The sequence below is a fragment of the Gracilinanus agilis genome, chromosome 1 (genome assembly GCF_016433145.1).
Source record: "Gracilinanus agilis isolate LMUSP501 chromosome 1, AgileGrace, whole genome shotgun sequence".
Lineage (NCBI taxonomy): Eukaryota > Metazoa > Chordata > Mammalia > Didelphimorphia > Didelphidae > Gracilinanus > Gracilinanus agilis.
In genome coordinates, this window is record NC_058130.1 from 358,523,422 (window position 1) to 358,545,283 (window position 21,862).

The window sequence follows — 21,862 nt, forward strand, 5'->3', positions numbered from 1 at the left end:
TTTGAAAGTAGTTAAAGTGCTTAATGAATAAAACAATGCCTTGAGTGCCAAAGAGTCAAAGAGATCAGCCTTGGAGTTAGGTAGATGTGGATTCAAGTCCTAAATTTCATATATACTAGTTTTGTGATGAGGAGTAGATTGCTTAAACTCTTTTCATTAACTCTCTAAGATCATAAGTGATTGAAGAAAAGCAACTAAGTAATACAGTGAATAGGGCACCAGATCTGGAGTCAAAAGGACCTTGGTTCAAATATAGCCTCAGAAACTTCCTGGCTATGTGACCCTTGGCAAGTCACTCAACCCTTGACTGTCTACCTAGTTTGTCTTAAAATTTATACCAAGGCAGAAAGTATTTTTTAAAGTGATCATAAAGTTCTCAGTCTATATTGGTAGAGAGAGTTTCTACCCTGGGAGCTCACAGGCTCATAGAACCATAGATTATGTTGGCAGAGACCTTAGAAGTTATCGGTTCCAACACCATTATTTTACAAATGAGAAAATGGAAGCCCAGGAAAATTAAATAACTTGTCCAGTGTCACACAGTTTCTAAGTGTCTGAACTGGGATTCAAACTCAGGTCTTTGTAATTCCAAGGTCAGCACTGTGTCTCTAATATATTCTGTTCTCTTTTCAATAGTTTTCTAAAATGATGACATCACAAATCCTTGCCAAAAAAACTTTTTTTTCTTTTTTTTAAAGCATCTACACTGGGATAAGCACTATTGCACTATTCAAGTGATTGTTGAGTAGCCACAAGGGAGTAAAGTTGGTCAGTAGGAGAGGCAGTACCATCTGGCCTCATCACTATTAACTGAAAGGCAAGAAAATGAATATGGCCCACACCACCATTTGGGGGAGCAGATGTTGGGGTTGCTGTGTAGTTCGTACTTTAAAAATATATTTGCTATGAGGAGTATTTTGTTGCTAATTTTCTCTCTCCTTTTTTTTCTATTTTAGGTAAGTACAGTACCATTTGTGAAGCTTTGTAGTTTGGTAAGTCTGTTTTGCTTTTTCCTGCTGATTTACATACTTGGAGAGCAGAGAATAGATGAAGTGCTTATCATGGTTCAACAGATGCCATTATTTTATTCAAGCTGAGGTTTGGAGAGATAACTGAGTATATCTTTAACACTTGCCATCTATTTTGGATCTTTGGCAGGAAAAATACATCCATTATTTTAAATTGAATAAAATGTGTGTTTAATCTAAATACTTTGGAAATGAGGCTTTTGGTTTGATAGTAGAAGGAAGGAATAATTGTGCCAATATTTTAGATGAAGCAGGAAGAATTTACTTTCAGTTAAAAAGCATAAATATCTCACTGAAATAAAAAGAACACTGTTCATTTTTCTGCATGACAAAATGGAAGTAATTAATTTGTCATCATAGAAAAAGATGTTTAGAAGATGGACTGACATAAATTAAAGGGAGGGAATCTTGTAAAAGGCCAAGGGTATTAGTCTTGGATGAGCACCTGTCAGATTTTGTGGAAATGATTCTTGTACTTGGAGAGAAGTGAACCAAATATCCTCTAAAATTCTATGATTTTTGTGAGCTGTCATTATCCATTTTTAGCCAGGACTGAACTGGAGGAAAGATTGAACAATATGGCGCCAACCTATCTTCCCGTCTTTATTTATCTCTCAGTCCTCTACTTTATATACATACTCAGGGCCACTGGACCTGAATATTTGTCATTATATTTGTCATTTTAGTTTGTTGTCTTCTTACTTCTGAGGCTTGGTTAATAATATTTCTTTTGCTATTAAAAACAAGATCTTGTTTCATTCATTCTTAGACCATTTAACATCTGTGACCTCAACCAACAGACCTTTATGAGGATCAGTTTCTTTATCAGTCAAATGGAGGTATTCCTCTGTAGAGAAGTTATGATTATCAGAAATATTAATACTCATAAAATAATTTTAAAGTACTGTATGAAGTAAGTTATTTTTATTCTCATTTTTATTAAAGCATTTATTGGGATCATCTCTCCAACCATACTTTGCTCTTTCCTTTTTTCTTCCCTCTTTCTGCCTAAACTATCTGTCCGTCTCTCTCTCCATCCTCTTCTCTCTTTCTCTCTTTCTCAGCTGAATTAGGATGGTGTTATACTGAGGACAGGCATCTTTTAAAGAACTTCTAAAGAGATGTTTTTAAGTGGGGTGGAGTTACTAACCTTCAGAGACTGTCAGTAACCTTCATTGATTAAAATGATACCATCCAATTGCATAGACTGAGGTAATTGGGAAACAGCTGTGTGGCTTTGTCTGCTCTGGAGTAAATCTGCAAGAAGCATGATGTAGGGGAATGTGTAATGGATTTAGAGTGAGAAAATTTGGGATCTTGGATTTTAATTTACTGCCACTTGTATGACCTTGGGAAAGTCTCTTTATCTTGTGGCCTCAATTTCCTAATCTATAAAAATGCCAAGTTAGAATATTTAATTGTTAAGGCTTGTTCTAATTCTGAAGACTATGATCTAATAATCTTTTGGGCAGAGAATATCTAACTAGGGTATCAGAAAGGAAAGAACACCAAGGCTTGGAGTCATAATAACTGGACCTTGAGTCTGAGATAAGACCTTGATTAAAGCATCTCTCTATGTTATCAGAAAATGATAGTAGCAGTTACAAAGCAAATAACCTCAGTCAAATCATGCCCATTGTTTGGTGTTGTATTACTAAAAGTATGGCTCCAAGTAGGAAGAACTCAACTCCCAGGAGATAGAAAATCTGAGTTATTTCTTGTTCTACCTGAGACTTTGCTGAATGGAAGAGAGCTCTTAATTTTTTTCTTCTCTTTGCTGAAATTGGTATGGGGAGACAGCAATGCCAAAGCCTTTCCAGCTATGGGCACCAGAAATCAGGAAGAAAACAGCCTGGCATCACCCTTGAGGAGCAGAGCCAGCCCACAGAAGCAGGAGCTCCTGGTAGAGAGCCCGTGGGGGCTTACTGGGCAAAGGGCAATGAAAGAAGACAGGTTTTGTGAAGGGTTTCCTCTAGAGGAATCTTCATATTCTTGACTGGAAATGATGAGGGGTTTCCATTGAGAATATTTGGTAGTAAACCAGTAAGGATTTCTGTTTTGTTCTCTTTTTAGTAGCTAATATTTTAAATAATGCACTAGGGCACTCTGTAGATTGAGAGCCAGTACCAGAGAGGAAGGGTCCTGTGTTCAGATTTGACCTCGGATATTTCCTAACTGGGTGACCCTTGGCAAGTCAAGTAACCTTCATTGCCTAGTTCTTATTGCTCTTCTGCCTTGAAATCAATATAGAGAATTGATTTTAAAGTGAAAGGTAACCATGTTAACTTTTCTAAAAAATAAATATTAATAAATGTTTTAAAAAATAAAAGCATTATGCTGAGAAAAAAATAAAAAAATAAAATGAAAGGTAAGGGTTTAAAAGTAAAATAATGCACACAAAAGAAGGTGGAGCATACTATAAATTGTGGTACCATTTAGAGAATATTCTGGCAAAGATGAATATAGCAGCTCAAAAAAGTAGGGCAAAATGCCCCCCCTTCCACCAAAGACTATTTTTTAATTATATTATGGTTTAAAATTTCAGAACGCCTTTTGCATGATAGTCCTTTAAAAGAAGTAGGGAAATATTATTAGACCCGTTTTATAGAGGCACTGATATTCAAAGAGTTTTAATAAATTGAGACCTGAACTGAAGCTAAAGACTCTAAACTCTGGGGTCTTTCTTTCTGTACTTATCTAATAACTCTTTATGCCATGGCAACCTTCCATTCAAGAACTACATTATCATTATTTAAGCTATTTTTAATAAATATATTTTAAATGGTTCTTTTAAGGTGACTTCTAATTTCTTTCAATAGGACCTCATTTATCCTCTGACCAATGTACATGATGTTCAAACTTACCCTTTTGTCATTTATTTTTGTACAGACAAGTCATTTAGACTAATTACTGAAGATTATAACTGTTGAAGCTTCCAAGGGACCTGAATTTGTGAAGCTACTTTTTCTCATCTCTATGTGTCATTTTCAGTAATTGTAGACATTATGGATATTATGTAGTCAATTACATTTAATGGAGAAATTACTACAAAACTATAGTTTCTTGAGAGGAATAAAGGTTTTATAAGTAACAGCATGGATCCTTGACTTTCTGGAAAAATCTTGAATTTGTATCAAATTTGTGACTATCATTCAGTTGTTTCATTCGTGTCTGACTCTTCGTGACCCCATTTGGGACTTTGCTTTGCAATTTTCTTCTCTAGTTCATTTTGCAGATGAGAAACTAAGGCAGATAGGCTTAAGTGACTTGTCCAAAGTCACAAAGCTAGTAAATATCTGAGACCAGACTTGAACTCACAAAAATGAGTCTTCCTGATTTCAGGACTGGCACTCTATGAACCATACCACATAGCTGCCCCTCTCTATTATTTTTCCCTAACTTAGAGAAAGGAGTTTGAAGATGGAATATTTTACTATTTGAAAACTAGTGTTGAGAATCTATAGCAAATCTGTATAACTCCTTCCAGTGATTGATTATATTTTTAAAAAATTTTCCAGCACTGTTTCTAAAAATTTGTGCCTGAGAAGACCACCCAGGTACATATAGAGTAAACAACAGATGCTTATGGATTTTGCAAACAACTTTCTAGTAATGTTTCCAAAACTCTTGCCAAAGCAGGAAAAGGCCTCTCGAGTATTCTTTATCAGAGCTAGCCAATATGGGAATATTGACTTTGCTAATTGACACTAGATCATTGCAGGCATGGGGATATGGTTGAAGGTTTGCTTTCAGAAATGTGTTTAGATGCCAAAATAATAGTAATAGTTTGAATTAGTGTAATGCATTCTTGAAAAAAATTCAGAGCACTCCACATAAATTGAATCCCATTTTCCCAACTCCTCTGGTACTAAGTGAAGGGCTATAATGTAGCTCATCAAAGCATTTGGTTTTTGTTTGTGTGTGTGTGTGTGTGTGTGTGTGGGAGAGAGAGAGAGAGAGAGAGAGAGAAGAACTGGGGGAAAGTGTTGCTAATCTTATGTTTCTGTGGCCAAAGAGATTCTATGTATCTCTTTTTTGAAAGCCAAATACACTAATTTCTTTCTTATTAACTATAATGCTCATCTGTTAGTGTTTCTTCTTTCTCATAACCAATCCTTTAAATTTATTTTCTATCTATCTATCTTTCTGTTTCTGCTCTATCTTTATCTGTATATCTGCATACATGTTTTCTCCCCTGACAAAATATGTTTCTTGAGGACAGAGGCTATTTAGTCCTCAGTTAAAGAGAAACTCTAATATTCCTTGGTGCAGGACATGCCAGAAAAATTATAAATATTTTTATATTAGATTATAAATAAGTAATATCAATAAGAATATAGTCTTGGAGGACTAAAGTAAGAAATGTAGTGGTCCATGTCATGGCTTGGTGAATAACAAACACTGAACCTTAATCATTAGGATGCGTGCGTATGTGTGGGTATGTGTTTCTCTCTGAGTTTTTGATTCCCAGTTTGCCAGTGTCTCAAGTTATTCAGAATATTCTGTTGGATTGTATAGTATAGAAGGCATTGGTATTTTTCAAATAAAATACTGGTATTCTAAAGGTTAAATGTTGTTATTGCCGTTCAGTCATTTCAGTTGTATCTGACTCTTCAAGACCCCATTTGGGGTTTTATTGGCAGAGATCCTAGAGTAGTTTGCCAGTTTCTTCTCCAACCCATTTTTAGAAATGAGGAAACTGAGGCAGACAGTTTCCACATGAGAAAAATAAAATTAATTAGATGGGCTGTTGAAGTTCCCTTCCAGCTGTAAATTCATTGTCTCTTATATAGTTAATTTAGTGGTCAAATAAATAAGGTTCAATTTAATCAAGGTATTATTGTTTATGAATATCCTTATTTATAAAGAAGGATCAAGTAGGAGTACTTTTGTGCTTTCCACCATCATTCCTTACTAAATGAAAATATTCACTGTAGAATTCCTTCAAATGGAAAACTCTTCTTGTACATTTAAATTTTTGATTAGAAAAAATTAGATTTACATGCAACTCTGCAGGAGTACATTTATTGAATAGAATGAGATACACCAGACTGGGTTTAGGAATTAAGTAACAATGAGACAAAGAAACAGGCAGTGGAATATATTTATATGGTGATTCATATGTGAAATCCAAGGGTTGCAATTCTCCCTAACATGACCCTTTTCTTTATGACTCAGGTCCTGCTTGGATGAAAAAATAAAAATCTTGGTCACCACATCCAGGCCTTTCTCTCCACTCACATAGTCACCACCTTTGTTATTGTCTTCATTATATTTTTCTTGGACTATTGCAAGAATCTGTTAAGTCTTAGACCCCATCTAAATGACCTGTTGCTTCTTAGTTCAATACATCCTATATAGAGCTGTCAACCTAAAGCATGGGTCTGTCCATTTTAATGTCCTCCTCAAGAATCTTCAATGCATTACAAATAGGCTTTAGGATAAATACAAAATTCTCAGCTTAGCATTTGTAAAAATAAGTTATATTGTCACAATGCAGGTACTACTGGTTATACTATTAACTTTAAAATGAAACTTCACCCTTGTAATGAATGTCATGGGCACTGGGTGCATGCCTAGGGGGTATCAGATGGCATCTTCACATGGAGGACCCTGAGGAGGAGATAGCATATTTATCCATGTGGAAAGTTCTAGGGAGCTACTTCCAGGAGAATCATGATGATGTATAAAGGAAGTGTCTAGTATCTCTGAGAGAAGATTGTGGAGCATTCGTAGACATTCTGTAACTGGTTCTGATTGTCTAACTCATTGTTGGAAGGGTTCTTTGACTGGCTTTTCAGCAGCATTATAGAAGTCTAGTAAAAAAGAATGCTATCCATTTCCAGAGAAAGAACTATTGGAGTCAGATGCAGATCAAAACATACTACATACTATTTTCCATATTAATTTATGTTTTTATTATGAGGTTTTGGTTTTATATGAATATTCACTTACATCAATGACCAATATGGATGTATATTTTGCATGCTTATATATATGTATACATATACATATACATACACACACACACACATATATATATATGTATATATATATATATAACCCAGATCAAATTGCTTACCATCTCCAAGAGTGGAGAGGGAAGAGAGGGAGAGAGACAGTTTTGAAAAATGTATGATGAAAATTATTACATATAATTGGGAAAATAAAATATCTTTGAATTAAAAAATAACGGCCTAGTCAGTTTCAATTATGGTCTCTATCCTTGATTTGCTTACTGATGATTTTGGTGACTCCTCATTTCATAAGATTGTACTTTCCAGTCTTGAGAGAGTTAGTCCCATGTATTTAGGGAGTCGGGATCCAAGCTGGGTTTTACAGCCACTAAAGCATCAATGCCCCATGGAACAGACAGTGCTTCTTCATGATCTCTGTTGCATCCAAATAAAAAGCCTGCTTGCATTTTCTCAGATTTTTTAACTTCATTTTCCCAGATTTTAGTATCCTCATCTCCTATGTTCATACCTTTTTACTATTATTCTTGTGGAGATTCTCACCTATATCTCTAAGAATCCATAGTTTCCTTCAAGTCTCATATATCACCTTCTCCTAGGATGAAATAAAATTTATCCTGAACCCAAGATGTCATGAGTGCTTATATGGAGGCTGAGAAATCCCTATTATCCACATTTGGAAAAATTTTGACATAAACTTTACTGCAAGTATAACAGATTGTTCCAGAGCAACTCCAGATGAAAATAATACACTAAAGAGAGAAAATGCCCCCTTTGTACTCACCCTCCAGGATCCTGGGTCTATGTGGTCCTGGGTCACAGATGACAGAAGATTAAAAAAAATCTATTTAATATTTCAGATTGCTTAGTCAAGGGCTTCCCTGAATTCAAACCATGGAGGTAAGGGTTATACCTAGAATTTGTCTCCAAGGTTACTCTTCAGGTTCCTGTGCATGACCCGCTGGGTGGGTTTATTAGAAAAACCCTTGTACCTTTTGTGGCAGTAATTAAAAGCTTCTATGTCACTGATAATCTTTTCCGTATGTGGGAAAACAGAGGTGGTTTAAAGTCTGGTTGCTTGGATATTGCTTTGCTCTTCACAAACCAGAAGAATATGTCATCTTATTCTAAATATATCTGTTTCCTTAATCTATTAGGGCTTCCTAAACTTCTCTGAGATATTAATGCAAACTGTTCATATTGGTGCATACACCAGCCCAAGTAAATTTATAACCCAGATAAATCACACATTGCTCTCTGTAAATTCATAAAGCCAGTGAGACCAGCTCTGCAGAATCAACAGAAAACTCAGAAGCGTCTACCAGACTTTTAAGTGATGTTGCTACCTTACCATAATGGCATCCACTTCTGTTTCGACTCTAAGTAACCCTCATCTCAAGCATATTTTGCAGAGACAACCAGGCTTGGGAGTTTGAAAGCTAACAGATTTATCGTCTACTAATGTCTAAAAAATGCGGTGGGTGGTAAAACTCATACTGTTTAAAATATCACAGGGTATAATGTAAGCCATTTTACTTCATTTTTATTGGAGCAGGAAACATTCATTAACAGCAACAACAAAAAAAAAGATCTTTAACATGGCTGCTGTTTGCAATCCAGAATTAGTTAGAATTATTGTTTAGAAAGGAAAGGTAAGAAGTTAACAGAAGGCTTTTTTCAAAGCAAGAATTCTTACCCTGGGATCTATGACCTTTCTCTTTTTTCTTTACTATTTTGATAATTGTATTTCAACACACAGTTATCCTTTCCATGTCTTGGGGTAAGTAACATGGCTCCCCTGTGATCTGGAAAATCCATTTGAGATTTTTGGCCTTCCCTTCATATCAGAAGAAGTCTGAATTTTTTCTTTTATAGGGTATTTATAGTTCTTTTTTGTAAAATTTGGCTTAAGTATTTTGTATAGGTTATATGTAGGTCAATGTTAACATTTCTAGCCTATGTGGGTCTGCTAGCTTTTGTGATCTTTTCATAAATTTTAACTTTTAAAAAAGTATAATAAAAAATTTCCCCCAGATTTCATGTTAATACAACTCTCCAAAATTCATTTGCTGATATTTTACAATCCAGGTTCCTTCGCTCCTTCACATTACTCTCCCCTTCCAAAGAAGATAGGTAATATGGTATATATTGTACATATGTTATCATATAATACATAAGGGAAATTGAAAGGAGGATATTGGAGACTTGCTAAATGGGTAATCTCGGTTTCAGGTAGGCTGGGATTAAAGGAGATTCAGGGTATAATAGGACTGAAGTCAGGAGTATAACACAGAATGGAAACAGAGATCTTTTAGGGAGAAGAGAAGTTAAACTAAACAGACAAACACAGCAGGCTTACAGACTGGGACTTAGACTCAAACACAAGCTGAGGGAAATAGACTAGACTGAAATTAACAAACAGGCTTTAGTTAATTTCACAGGAAGGGACCTGTTTTGAAGTAACACCTTCCTTCAAGATGGATGCCCCAGCTTCCCTCTAAGCCCAGAGTATGTTGTCTCTTTCCCTCTTCTTCCCTCTTGATAACTAACAGACAAATTACACTAATAGGGCTGTTGAAACACAAAAGGGTTTATTTGTTTGAAGGATGTTTGTTAGGAAGGTAGATCAAAGGAAAGCCCTATCAGTTGTCTCAGGAACCTCAGGTGGGGGAAGGGAAGTAAAGATGGAGTCTGAGTAAGGACCTGCCTTTAAACTCACTTTACAAAATGCTATGGCTATCTAAAGGGAATAAATGATGATTTGACTAACTATAACTAATGCTGTCAATTAGATAACTCTTCACAGATTTAACTCCTCTCTAATTACTCTCCTTATTAACTTCACAGACACTAAGGTAAGGGAGAGAAGGCAGGGGTGGTATAGGAAAGGAAGATATAAAGGATTTATCTAAAATAATAATTTCTTAAGTAAATATATCAAAGCTAGGCTAAATTTCAATATTAAAGCTAGGTAATCAAAGCAGCTCGCTCATTGACCACCTCTCTCTACGGAAGATCCAGTCGACTGCCTTTTCTCCTCAAGATTCCAAAAGCCTAACCGCTTTTGGAACTCAGCCAAAGCTAGAAAAAACTATATGACCCCAATTCTGTATACTACAGTCCACATTTGTCATGTTATTAAAGAAAACATATTGCTTTCACTAGAGAAAAACTCAAAGGAAATAAAGATGGATATGTTTCCATTTGCATTCAGGTGCTGTTCTTTTTATGGTGGAGAATATCCTTTTTTTTTCATGAGTCTCTTGGAATTGTTATGGATCCTTGTCTTATTAATAACATTTAAGTCATTCGTAGTTGATAATCAGACATCATTGTTTTTACTGTATACAATGGTCTCCTGGTTCTGCTCACTTCACTGTGCATCACTTCATATAAGTCCTTGCAGGTTTTTTTGTGATCATGTTTGTCACTTCTTATGGCCCAATAATATTCCATTACACGCATGTACCCCAACTTGTTCAGCCATTCCCCAGAGATCCTTTAGTTTCAAGTTCTTTGTCACCATAAAAAGAGCTGCCATAAATACATTTGTACAGGTAGGTTATTTTTCCCCTGTCTTTAATCCCGTTAGGTACAGACTTAGTAGTGGTACTGCTGGGTCAAAGGATAAGTGTAGTTTTATGACCCTTTGAGTGTGGTTATAGATTACTTTCCAGAATGGCTTTTTCAATTCACAGCTCCATAAGCAGTATTTTAGTGTCCCAATTTTTTCACATCCTCTCCAACATTTATCATTTTCCCTTTTTGTCCTGTTAGCCAGTCTGTTGGGTATGAGGTTGTACCTCAGAGTTATTTTAATTTGCATTTCTCTAATCAATAGTGATTTGGAGCATTTTTTCTTAGGACTAAAGATAATTTAATTTCTTCATCTGAGAATTGTCTATTCATATCCTTTGACCATTTGCCAATTGGAAAATGCTTTATATTCTTAAATTTGACTCAGTTCTCTATGTATTTGGGAAATGAAGCCTTCATCTGAGAGACTAGCTAGGAAGATATTTTCCCAGTTTGTTGTTTGCCTTGCTTTTGTTTATGCAGAAAAATTTTAATTTAATGTAATTAAGTTTATCTATTTTACATCTCATAATGTTTTCTATTTTTTATTTTTGACATAAATTCTTCTTTCATCTTTAGGTCTGACAGATAAATTATTTTGGGCTCCCCTAATTGTTTTATGATACCACCTTTTATCTCTAAATTGTGTGCCTATATTGAATTTACCTTGATATATGGTATGACATATTGGTCGGTGCCAAATTTCTGCCAGACTGCTTTCCAATTTTCCCAGCAGTTTTTATCAAATAGGGAGATCTTCCAAAAGCTTGAATCTTTAAGTTTGTCAAACATTGCATTGCTATGTCATTTACCATTTTGTATTGCATGTATAATCTATTCAACCTTTCCTCTACTCTATTTTTTTAGGAAGTACCAGATTATTTTGATGGTTGCTGTTTTATAATATATTTTGAGATTTGATACAGCTAAGCCATCTTCCTTCATGTTTTTTTAATCATTAATCTCTTTGACATTCTAGATCTTTTGCTCATTGTTCCTCTAGATTAATTTTGTTTTTTTTTTCTAGCTCCAAGAGAGAATTTTTAGGTAGTTTTGTTGGTTATAGTACTGAATAAGTAAATTAATTTAGGAAAAATTGTCATTTTTATTATATTGGCTCCCTAGCCATGAGCAATTAATATTTTTCCAATTGTTCAGATCTGACTTTATTTGTGTGAAATAGTGTCTTGTTGTTGTGATCATATAGTTCCTGGATTTGTCTTGGGTAAACTTTATCTTTTTACTTATTTTAACTTTAAAAAAGGAATTGTGGATATTTATGGTATTAAAAGATAAAATGTGTTGATACTATACAGTATTTTACATATATTTTATGCATTTCTGGGTTTCTAAACTTTTTTCTTTGTCATCTCCTGGCCTTTGTGTGTCATCCTTGGCTTCCATAAAACTCCTTAAAGATTCCCATTTAACTTCTTATGCCAACCCACAATATGTTGAAACCATGATAGGAAAAGTTGTGATATGGAAGACACCTATAATATTTTCCTTTGCAATCCTTTGTATGTTATTTTATGCAATAAAAACATGATTTTGAGAAGGGATCCATAGGCTTCGTGAGTTTACCAAATGAGTACATAATGCAAAAATGGCTAAGAACCTTGCTTTAGACTATTATGCTTATACCTATAATTTTAATAAATTCTTGAAGAAATCAAATGGTAGCAACTTTGCCATTTGACACTGTTGACCACTAGCTTTTCTCCTCTAGTTTTCCTCCTCTTCCAAGACCAAATTCTCCCAGTTCTTCTCTTGAATTGTTCCCTAAGTTTGTTCTCTAAAGTTTTCTTCTATGTCTCACTCAGTGAATTTATCATCTTTTTGATGCCTTAAAGGATTGGTGCCCTAAGGTTCTAACCTTGGTTTTTCTCTAAATTTCCTTAGCAGTCTCATCCACTTCCATGATTTAACAATGGATGACTCCCTAATCTCTATCTCTTCTTCTTTCCTTAGTATCAAACCTATGTGTCTGACTTCCTGTTGTTGTTCAGTCCTTTTTCATTCATGTCTGACTCTTCTTGACCCCATTTAAGGTTTTCTTGCACAGATATTGGAGTATTTTGCCATTTCCTTCTCCAGCTTATATTACAGATGAGAAAACTGAAATAAACAGAATTAAGTGATTTGCCAAGGGTTACACAGCTAGTAAGTGTCTAAGGCCAGATTTGAACTTGGGAAGATGAGTCTTCCTGACTCCCAGTTTGCCACTCTATCCCTTTCTCCACTTAGCTGTCTAGCTTCTGACTAGACATTATCACCTGGATATCTTACTAATACCTTAAAGGAGGAATGTCCAAACTAGATCTCAGTAACTTCTGTCATCCTCAAACTAATACTTTCTTTGAATTTTATGCTCTTTTCACTGGCATTACCTTGTACCTGGTCACCCAAGTTTGAAACCTGTGCTGTTTCTGACTTTCCTCTCTCCCTTATCTCCAATCAGTCATCAAGTCTTATTGCTTCTATATTAATAACTTTTCTCAAAGTTACTACGCTTTGACTCCACTTTCAGTTCCCATTGCTAGCATCTTAGTTTAGGTCTAATTGCACACAGACATATGTTGAGATAGATATGCATATATACAAATATATTTATATATCCATTCTCTTCTGCCTCTTGTTCACAGGATCATCTTTATACACGTATCTGCTCAAGTCACTTCTCTACTCAAAGTTCTTAAATTCCACCTTGTAACCTACCAAACAAAATCCAATCTTTTTAATTTGGCAGTCTGGGTTCTCCATAGCACAGAGTTCCCTATAATTAATTCCAGGATTTCCTCACACAATCCCCTCTTCCTGTGACTTTCATCCCCAACTGAAGTTAGTGTCCATAGCCCACTACCACAATTTTGCCTTATACTCCTTTCTCAAACTAGAAATTCTCCTCTATCTCCCTGCCTTTTCAAAAGCTATCAAAACTACCACTGTCTAGCAAAAATAAATCCTCTACTATCTCTAATTGGATAAGAATTTTCCTTCCTTCTACTCACATAGCAGTCTTTCTTCCCTATCTTTCAATTCTGCATTCATTATTGTATAGATTTGATTCTTTTGTGTATCTTATCCCCCATCAGATTGTAAGCTCCATGAACCAGGTCTTCACTATTTTGATATTTACCACCTCTTGTACCAACTGCCCCACCTCCACCACTGTGCCTAACAAAGTGATGTATGCTAATGTTCCTAAATAAATGAAAAAGCTTTAGGGGTTGGAATTGGCCAGGTTGTAAGGAGACATGGTTTTGTTTTGTTTTGTTTTTGTTCTTGTGAAATGTTAAATGCTACTTCTTATAATGGGATGGGTCTTTGGATTTTGGAAAACTAAGAGCAACCGTTTGGGGAGCTTCCTGTTCAGCAAGAAGGTTATAAAAACAGATGACTAAGTCTAAACCACAGTTTAGCAGTTATCAGTGAAAGGCAAGTTTCCTTCTTCTGTAAACGTTCGACTTTGTGTACATTAATTGATAGAGACGAGCACCTTGAACATTGTTTGATGGGTCTTTTGTAGAAGAAATAGAAATTTCTTATAATCGCATTATTTTCAGAAAGCATCTGAGTGGGAACATACTTAGAATAATCCTTGGGCAATTTACTGGGACTCAGTTTCTTCATCTGTAAAATGATGGGCTTATACTAGATAGTCTCTAAGATCCCCTCCAGATCAAAATCTCTGCTCCATATAGCTTTCAAAATAATCATCCTAAAGCACAGATCTAACCACATCACACCTCCACCCCCCATTCAATAAACTTTAATTGCTCCCTTTCAGTTTTAGGATTAAACATTAAATCCTCTGTTTGGCAACAAAAGTCCTTCATAACCTGGCTTGTTCCTGCCTTTCCAGTCTTCTTATAGTTACTCTTGTGTATTTGTGATCCAGTAACATTAGTCACTTTGTTCTTCCTTGTGCAAGATAGTCCATCCTGTGACTTTGAGAGCTATTCACCGTGCCTGGAATTCTCTCCCTTTTCACCTCTTCCTTCTGATTTCTGTCAAATATGTACTAAAATGTCATCTTTTGCAAAAAGCAAAAAAAAAATATAAAAGCCTTTTCTGATTCCTCTTAATGTTAATGCCTACCTTCTGTGGTTATCTCCTATATATAGCTTGTTCATACACAATTGATGGTCTGGTGACTCCCTCATTACTCCTTGAGAGAAAGGAATATCTTTTTTTTAAAACTCTTACCTTCCATCTAAGAATCAACACTGTTTGTTGGTTCCAAGGTAGAAGAGAGCGGTAAGGGCTAGACAATGAAAGTTAAGTGACTTGCCCAGGGTTACACAGCTAGGAAGTGTCTGAGTCCAGATTTGCACCCTGAACCTCCCATCTCTAGCCATGACTCTCTGTCTACTGAGCCACCCAGCTGCCCTTTATATTTTTCCTATATTTGAACTCCTGTTTAGCACAGCATCTGGCATATAGTTCTCATTTAATAAATGCTTGTAAGTAACTATGACCTATAAAACTATAGACTTCTTTTTGGGACACATTAAAAGGATGATATTGGCAAGTGTGTACTACAACTGGACTAGTCATGGCTGGACAACTAAATATGACTTATTGATTCTCTCACCTCATAAAGCTGCCTTCTCTTCTCTCTTTTGTTAACTTCTTGTCATCTCACCTTCTAGAAGCACAGAATTTTGAACTGGAAGAGAACTTAGACATTATCTAGTCCAGTGGTTCCCAAACTTTTTTGGCCTTCCACCCCCTTTCCAGAACAAAATATTACTTAGCCCCCTGAAAATTAATTTTTTAAAATTTTAATAGCAATTAATAGGAAAGTTACATGCACCTGTGGACATCACCACCTTCCTGGATCTCTGCGGCACCCACCAGGGGGCGGTGGCACCCACTTTAGGAATCACTGTTCTACTCCAACATGCTCATTTTTAAGACTGAAGAAGATGAGGTCCCAGTATGAGAAATTACTTCCCTAAGACCACAGAGCTAGTTAGGAGCAGAGTCACCCTTCAAATCAAGGTAGGCAGCAGGGTCCTGAGGAGAGAGCGATAATTTTGGAGTTAGAGGAAAGGGGTTCAAATTCTGACACTGCCATTTAGTACTTGCATAACCTTGGACAAGTCACTTGCCACTTCGACCACAGAAGTTTTTATGATGGCCAAAATTGTCATTTCCATCAAAGATACTCCATACCTGACACCACAATTTCCAGAACAACTTCTACTTCTTTGACTAGATGAAAGACTTGCCATGTCTTGCTTAGACAAGGTTTTCCTTGCTTCACAATTGCAGCCATTCACTGGATGTTATTTTTTGAATGGCAGTCTTACCCACAGAGTCCTGGTCATCAATACTAACAAACAAAACCCTTCTTTTGCCACCTTCTCAAGTCAGTCATGATTTCAATCACTTTAAACTTTACATAATGTTCAGAGTAGTTTATTTTTTTAAACCTTTTCCAATGGTCTTAGAATCAATACCGTGTATTGGTTACAGGTCAGAAGAGTGGCAAGGGCTAGGCAATGGGGGTTAGGTGACTTGCCCAGGGTCACATAGCTGGGAAGTGTCTAAAGCCAGATTTGAACTTAGGACCTCCAACCTCTAGGCCTGACTCTCAATCCATTGAGCCTCCCAGCTGCCCCCCAAAGTAGTTTCTTAAATGATACTCCTCTTCCTTAATGCTACCCACAAAGATCTTTTTCACAGTCACCGGGTCTTGGAAAAGGGGTCCTCTCTAGAAATAGTTCTCTTGGCTTCAATAACTCTACTATTCACTTTGTGATGCTTTTCGGGTGGCTTCTATCTCTTCCACTCTGCCATGTTTAACAAAACCAAAACCAAGAGAACTCTTGGTATTGGGTTCATTCATTATCACACAGTTTTTGAGTTTGCCTTATTATTCAAAATGTCACTTTAAACTTTTTCCTGCCATACTGAAGCCTAGACCTCCTGTGAAGAGCTTTTCTAGTTACATGGGTCCCTTGAAGGACTCTGACACAGTGGCAGATGCTTCCACAATCCTTCTCCAGTAATGTGGAAGACAGAGAGACATACTTAGCCATTTGAAACAAGCGTGCTTTTTTACTTCACTGAACTACCTTTTGGTAGGACAATGTGTTGGACAGCTACTGAGATATGAGTCTTTTAAGACTGAAGAGAACTCAGGATTCAGTATGACCAAGAACATAGATGTCAGGGTACTTCTGGCACAAAGAATGCCCCTGAAAGATGAAGGGAAGGGATATATCTATACTTCTCTCTAGGTTCTGCCCCAAACCATAAGAACAAGTTTCCAGAAGGAAATGTGAATCATGGGGAAGCGTAAGCATATTCTCAAAGTCCACAGGTAAGAAAGAGGATCATCTAAATTGGATAGAGGGGAAGCATTCTAGAAACATGACTGCTACCTGTCCACTCCTATGTGTTAAAAGAGAAATAACATTACATGCTTTTTCTGGAAATGTAGTTTTATCCTCTAATTTGAAATGCTTCCATTTTTTAGTTGTAATGCTTTTATGATCATATTTTAAGTGAGTGCTTTGAAACCTAAATCTGTATTTATAAAGCAACATACTAATGATAAATTCTGTTTTTATAATAAAAACTCAGTGTCATGTACTATTTAAAATGGAGTTTAGTAAACAAGAATGTATTTTGCAAGATTTTCTTAGATGGCATTAACTTTGGATATTAACTATTTCTTCCATTAAATTGCAATGTGCCTTTAAATATAAGGATCATATTATTTTCTTCAGATAAAATGTTTTTCTTTCAAACAATAAAATAAACTCTTGAGATGTTTTCTGGTTAATTCTCAGAAAACTGGGCGTATCACAATTGTTATTCTCTAATCTTATCCTATTTTTTGTTGACTGGCTATATGTGGCACTTTATACAACACATAACTTAGTAAAGTCCTAGATCTGGACTTTACTAGGTTTTTTGTTTGTTTGTTTTTTTACCATTTTTCTTTTAGATTAACTTGAACTTTAATTGGTTTAGCCTCTGTGGACCACTGCAGGAGATAATATACAGACTTGTATATTATCCATTATGTAGTAGATATTATAGTATGTGTATATTAGAAGTTATATTTTGTACAAATTAGCATATATTAGAAGTGTATATCAGTCAATCCAGAATACATAGATGTGTTTTCCTAACTGATCACTAGATGTCGGCATACTTCCCCAAGATACAGCTGATCATGAATATTCTTCCTTGCACAGAAGGCTGGGAAAGTGAGACAGAAAGTCATGTCTCCCATGAAGCTTACGTTCTCATGAAAGTTACAGAAACCAAGGACATATTATGTATTCCACATAAGAGGGCATTTTGCTAATTAATTTTGAGCTCATGTGCACATTAGGTCAAGATGAGAAGACATCATTTTACGATAGAAAGAGAGCTAGATTTGAAGTCATGACAGGGCTGCTCCTTTATCTGAAGTCTGAAATATTTTGAATTGTATTTTAGTATATAACTTGTTTCCTTTTGTAATTCTGTGTATTTTATGGATTTGTAAGCATTATTCTGAGAAAGAATCCACATATTTCACCAGATCCCAATGGGGTCCATGACCCCAAAAAAGGTCAAAGAACCTCTGTGCTAGAATAACTTTAGTCAAGGCATTTTATCCATTCCCCATTAGGTTCTTCAGGTCATGGATTTAGAGTTGGAAATGACCTTAAGCTTATATCTTCTAGTCAAAACTCCTTATTTGGGCTAGGAACTGTGCTATTCATTGAAGAGCATAAGTAGTTCAAAAGAAATATAATAGTATCTTAATATATCTATGAACTAAACTATTTGGTTTTTGTTCCCATAAACTTTGGGTCTGTGCGTATAAATGTATGGCTTTCCTGTATATATATTTATAGAGAATTGGGGAGGGGGATAGTAGGGGTGACTGTGGAGGGTTATTAAGTGCCAACAAGGTTTTTGCCAATTAGTTTCATGTGAAGAATAATATTTTTGGTATGGGCCACTCCTCATCTTTCTCTAGCTTCAGTTAAAAAAAAAATCAGAGTAGCTTCTATTTGGAGGAAGAATTATAAGTGTTTGCCATGTAATATCTTCCTGTGTGGTCCTGGCACATTGCTCAGGACTGGCTTCTTTGTTTCTGGCAGAAATAAACTTCTGTCTCCTCTTGTTACTTAAGTCTTCAGTTTCCTACAGAAAAGTTTCTGAGATTGAGGGAGAAGTGATGAGTCCCACAAAAAAAAAAAAATCAAAAACAAAAAACACATCCAAAGATGGCTGATAGTAGTCATTCAAAACCTACTAAATCCAGCAAAAAAAAAAGGATCATATAAAAAGTGACACTCCCTTCCCCCAAAAGAAAATAAAACACATTTTTCCTCTGAGGTGGTAGTCATAGATGGAGGGATTCTGGGAAGTGTTTAGATCCATATTAGTTGTTTTCTAAAGCGTAGTTTTCACTGTGTGACACCCTCTTCCCATCCTGCCCACACTATTAATGAGGTCTAGTCTCATGGAACAAATAAAGTCCTCTATTTAGGAGGCTTCTAAGTGGTGCAATGGATAGAGAGCTGAGCCCGGAGTCAGGAAAACCTGAAATCTGATCCAATTTCATATACTTAGGACCTGTGTGACTTTGGTTAAGTCACTTAACTTCTGTCTGCCTCACCTAATTCAACTGTTAAATGGGGAAAATAAGATCACCTATCTCCCAGGGTAGAATAAAAAAGTGCCTAATCTCATTTCCAATTCCCCTTACTCCACTTACCATTTAAACATCTTCATCAAGTCCCTTTCAGTATTTTGACTGATACTTCCCTCCATTTGGTCTGCCATGCAGCTGTAATTGCCCACTGGCAACTCCTTGAACAGGACACTTCTTCCTTCTCCGTAATTTTGTGCTAGCTATCGTGGAAGGCTTTGTCTCCTCTGCCCCACCTCTGAGCTTCCCTGGCTTCCTTCAAGGGTTAGCTGAAGTCCTACCTCCTGCCTTAGGTCTTTCCTAGTTCTTCCAGCTGCTAGTGCCATCCCTCCCCTATCATTTTCCATCTCCTCTCTTTCTCTTTGTTTAGTACTATTGACCATATTCCCTTGTTGTCTCCTCCCCTAGAGGATGAGCTCCATGAAGATAGGCCCTATCCTGCCTTTCTTTGGATCATCCAGTGCTTAGCCTAGTGTCTGGCTCATAGGAAGCACTCAATATTTAAAGGATGTATTTTAAATGCATTTACTCTCCTTCATTCCCTTTACCTTATCATACCACACATTTAATTTTTTAATATTAAAGTAATTATGCTTGTTGAATGGTTCAAGGCTTTGAGTGAATGACCTTCAGAAAAACAAAGATGAGAAAAAGTTGTATTGATATTTTCTCTTCATAGCTTATTTGGAAAAACAACATGGAGGCAAATATTCTACCTTTTTCTGCTTTAGTCCTCCACATTTTATTTCAGAGTCCTTTGTTTACTGTTGTACTGTTCAGTTGTTTCAATCATTTTCAATTCTTCATAATACCATTTTGACTTTTCTTGACAAAAACAAACAAACAAACAAAAAAAACCAAGAGGGGCAATTGGGTAGCTCAGTGGATTGAGAGCCAGGCCTAGAGATGGGAGGTCCTAGGTTCAAATCAGGCCTCAGACACTTCCCAGCTCTGTGACCCTGGGCAAAGTCACTTTGACCCCCATTGCCAACCCTTACCACTCTTCTGCCTTGGAGCCAATATACAGAAGTTAAGGGTTTAAAAAACAACAACAAAAAAAAAAAACAAAAAACGAGGAGAGTGTTTTGCCATTTCCTTCTCCAGCTCAAAGGACAGATAGATGAGAAACTGATGCAAATAGGGTTAAATGACTTGCCCAAGGTCCCACAGCTAATAAGTGTCTAAGGCCAGTTTTGAACTCAGGAAAATGAATTTTCCTCATTTCAGGCCCCACATTCTACCTATTATACTACATAGCTATTGTCCCTTGTGTCCTGTTAGACACTAGCACATTGGAATAGTATCTGAGTGAGTTGATTAACCTTAGAGGCTGGTTAACATCAGAGCCTGGGCTGCAACTGAGAATGTGGGGATACAGTAATCTCTTCATGCTGAGGATCTATATATTGTGACTAATTTGTTGTTTGATACTCCTTTATTCTTTTGTCTCCTCTATTCTTTGTTCCTTATTCAGAACTAATAGCCTGACCTCTATTTCTGCATTATTTATTCTTACTTTGTACTTGACCAGAGGCTTTTTTTTTAATATACTAACCCAGGGAGGTAGCCCTGAGCTTTAATAGCTGAGCTTCTGCTAGTTACTGGAAGAAAGGTCCAGCGCTTATTGTACATATTTGCTTTGTGCAATAAAAGTCATTTTTAAAAACTTTTGTATTTTAAATCAAAGTAGCATTGATTGAAGTAATAATTGTAGCTAATATAAACATTTTCAAAATACAGTATTCCTCATTCTAAGTAAAATCAGTGTCTTAGGTTTAAAATATATAGACTTGACAAAGCTGGAAACCTTGGAAATTTCTAGTCTGGAGTGTACATTGAGCTGTATGTCCTTCATCATATCTCTTAAGAAGCTTGGGAGGCAGAGATCATAAGGAAAAAGACTTGTACAAAAATATTTATAGTCACGCTTTTTGGGGTGGCAAAAAACTGGAAAATGAGGGGATGTCCTTCAATTGGAGAATGGCTGAACACATTGTGGTATCTTTTGGTGATGGAATACTATTGTGCTCAAAGGAATAATGAACTGGAGGAATTCCATGTGAACTAGAAAGACCTCCAGGAAGTGATGCAGAGTGAAAGGAGCAGAGCCAGAAGAACATTGTACACAGAGACTGATATACTGTGGCACAATCAAATGTAATGGACTTCTGTACTAGCAGCAATGCAATGATCCAGGACAACTCTGAGGGACTTATGAGAAAGAATACTACCCACATTCAGAGGAAGAACTGTGGGAGCAGAAACACAGAAGAAAAACAACTGCTTGACCACAAGGGTTGATGATGATATGATTGGGGATACTGACTCTAAACAAGCACCCTAATGAAAATATCAATAATATGGAAATAGGTCTTGATCAATGACACATGTAAAACTCAGTGGATTTGCTCATTGGCTATGGGAAGGGGGTGGGAGGAGGAGAGGGAAAGAATATGAATCATGTAACCATGGAAACATTTTCTTAACTAATCAATAAAAAATGTTTTAAAAGAAGAAGCTTGGGAGGGCAGCTGGGTGGCTTAGTGAATTGAGAGCCAAACCTGGAGATGGGAGGTCCTAGGTTCAAAGCTAGCCTCAGACACATCCTAGCT

At 36.3% G+C, this 21,862-nt stretch overlaps 1 protein-coding gene and 1 pseudogene across 2 annotated transcripts in view; one reads left to right on the plus strand and one right to left on the minus strand.

Annotated features, from left to right (window-relative positions):
- The window catches only part of PDE4D (phosphodiesterase 4D), a 1,102,929-nt gene that overhangs the window by 311,725 nt on the left and 769,342 nt on the right, over positions 1-21,862 (plus strand). The gene's annotated exons all lie outside the window — the stretch shown is intronic.
- Positions 15,643-16,499, minus strand: LOC123232547 (annotated as a pseudogene).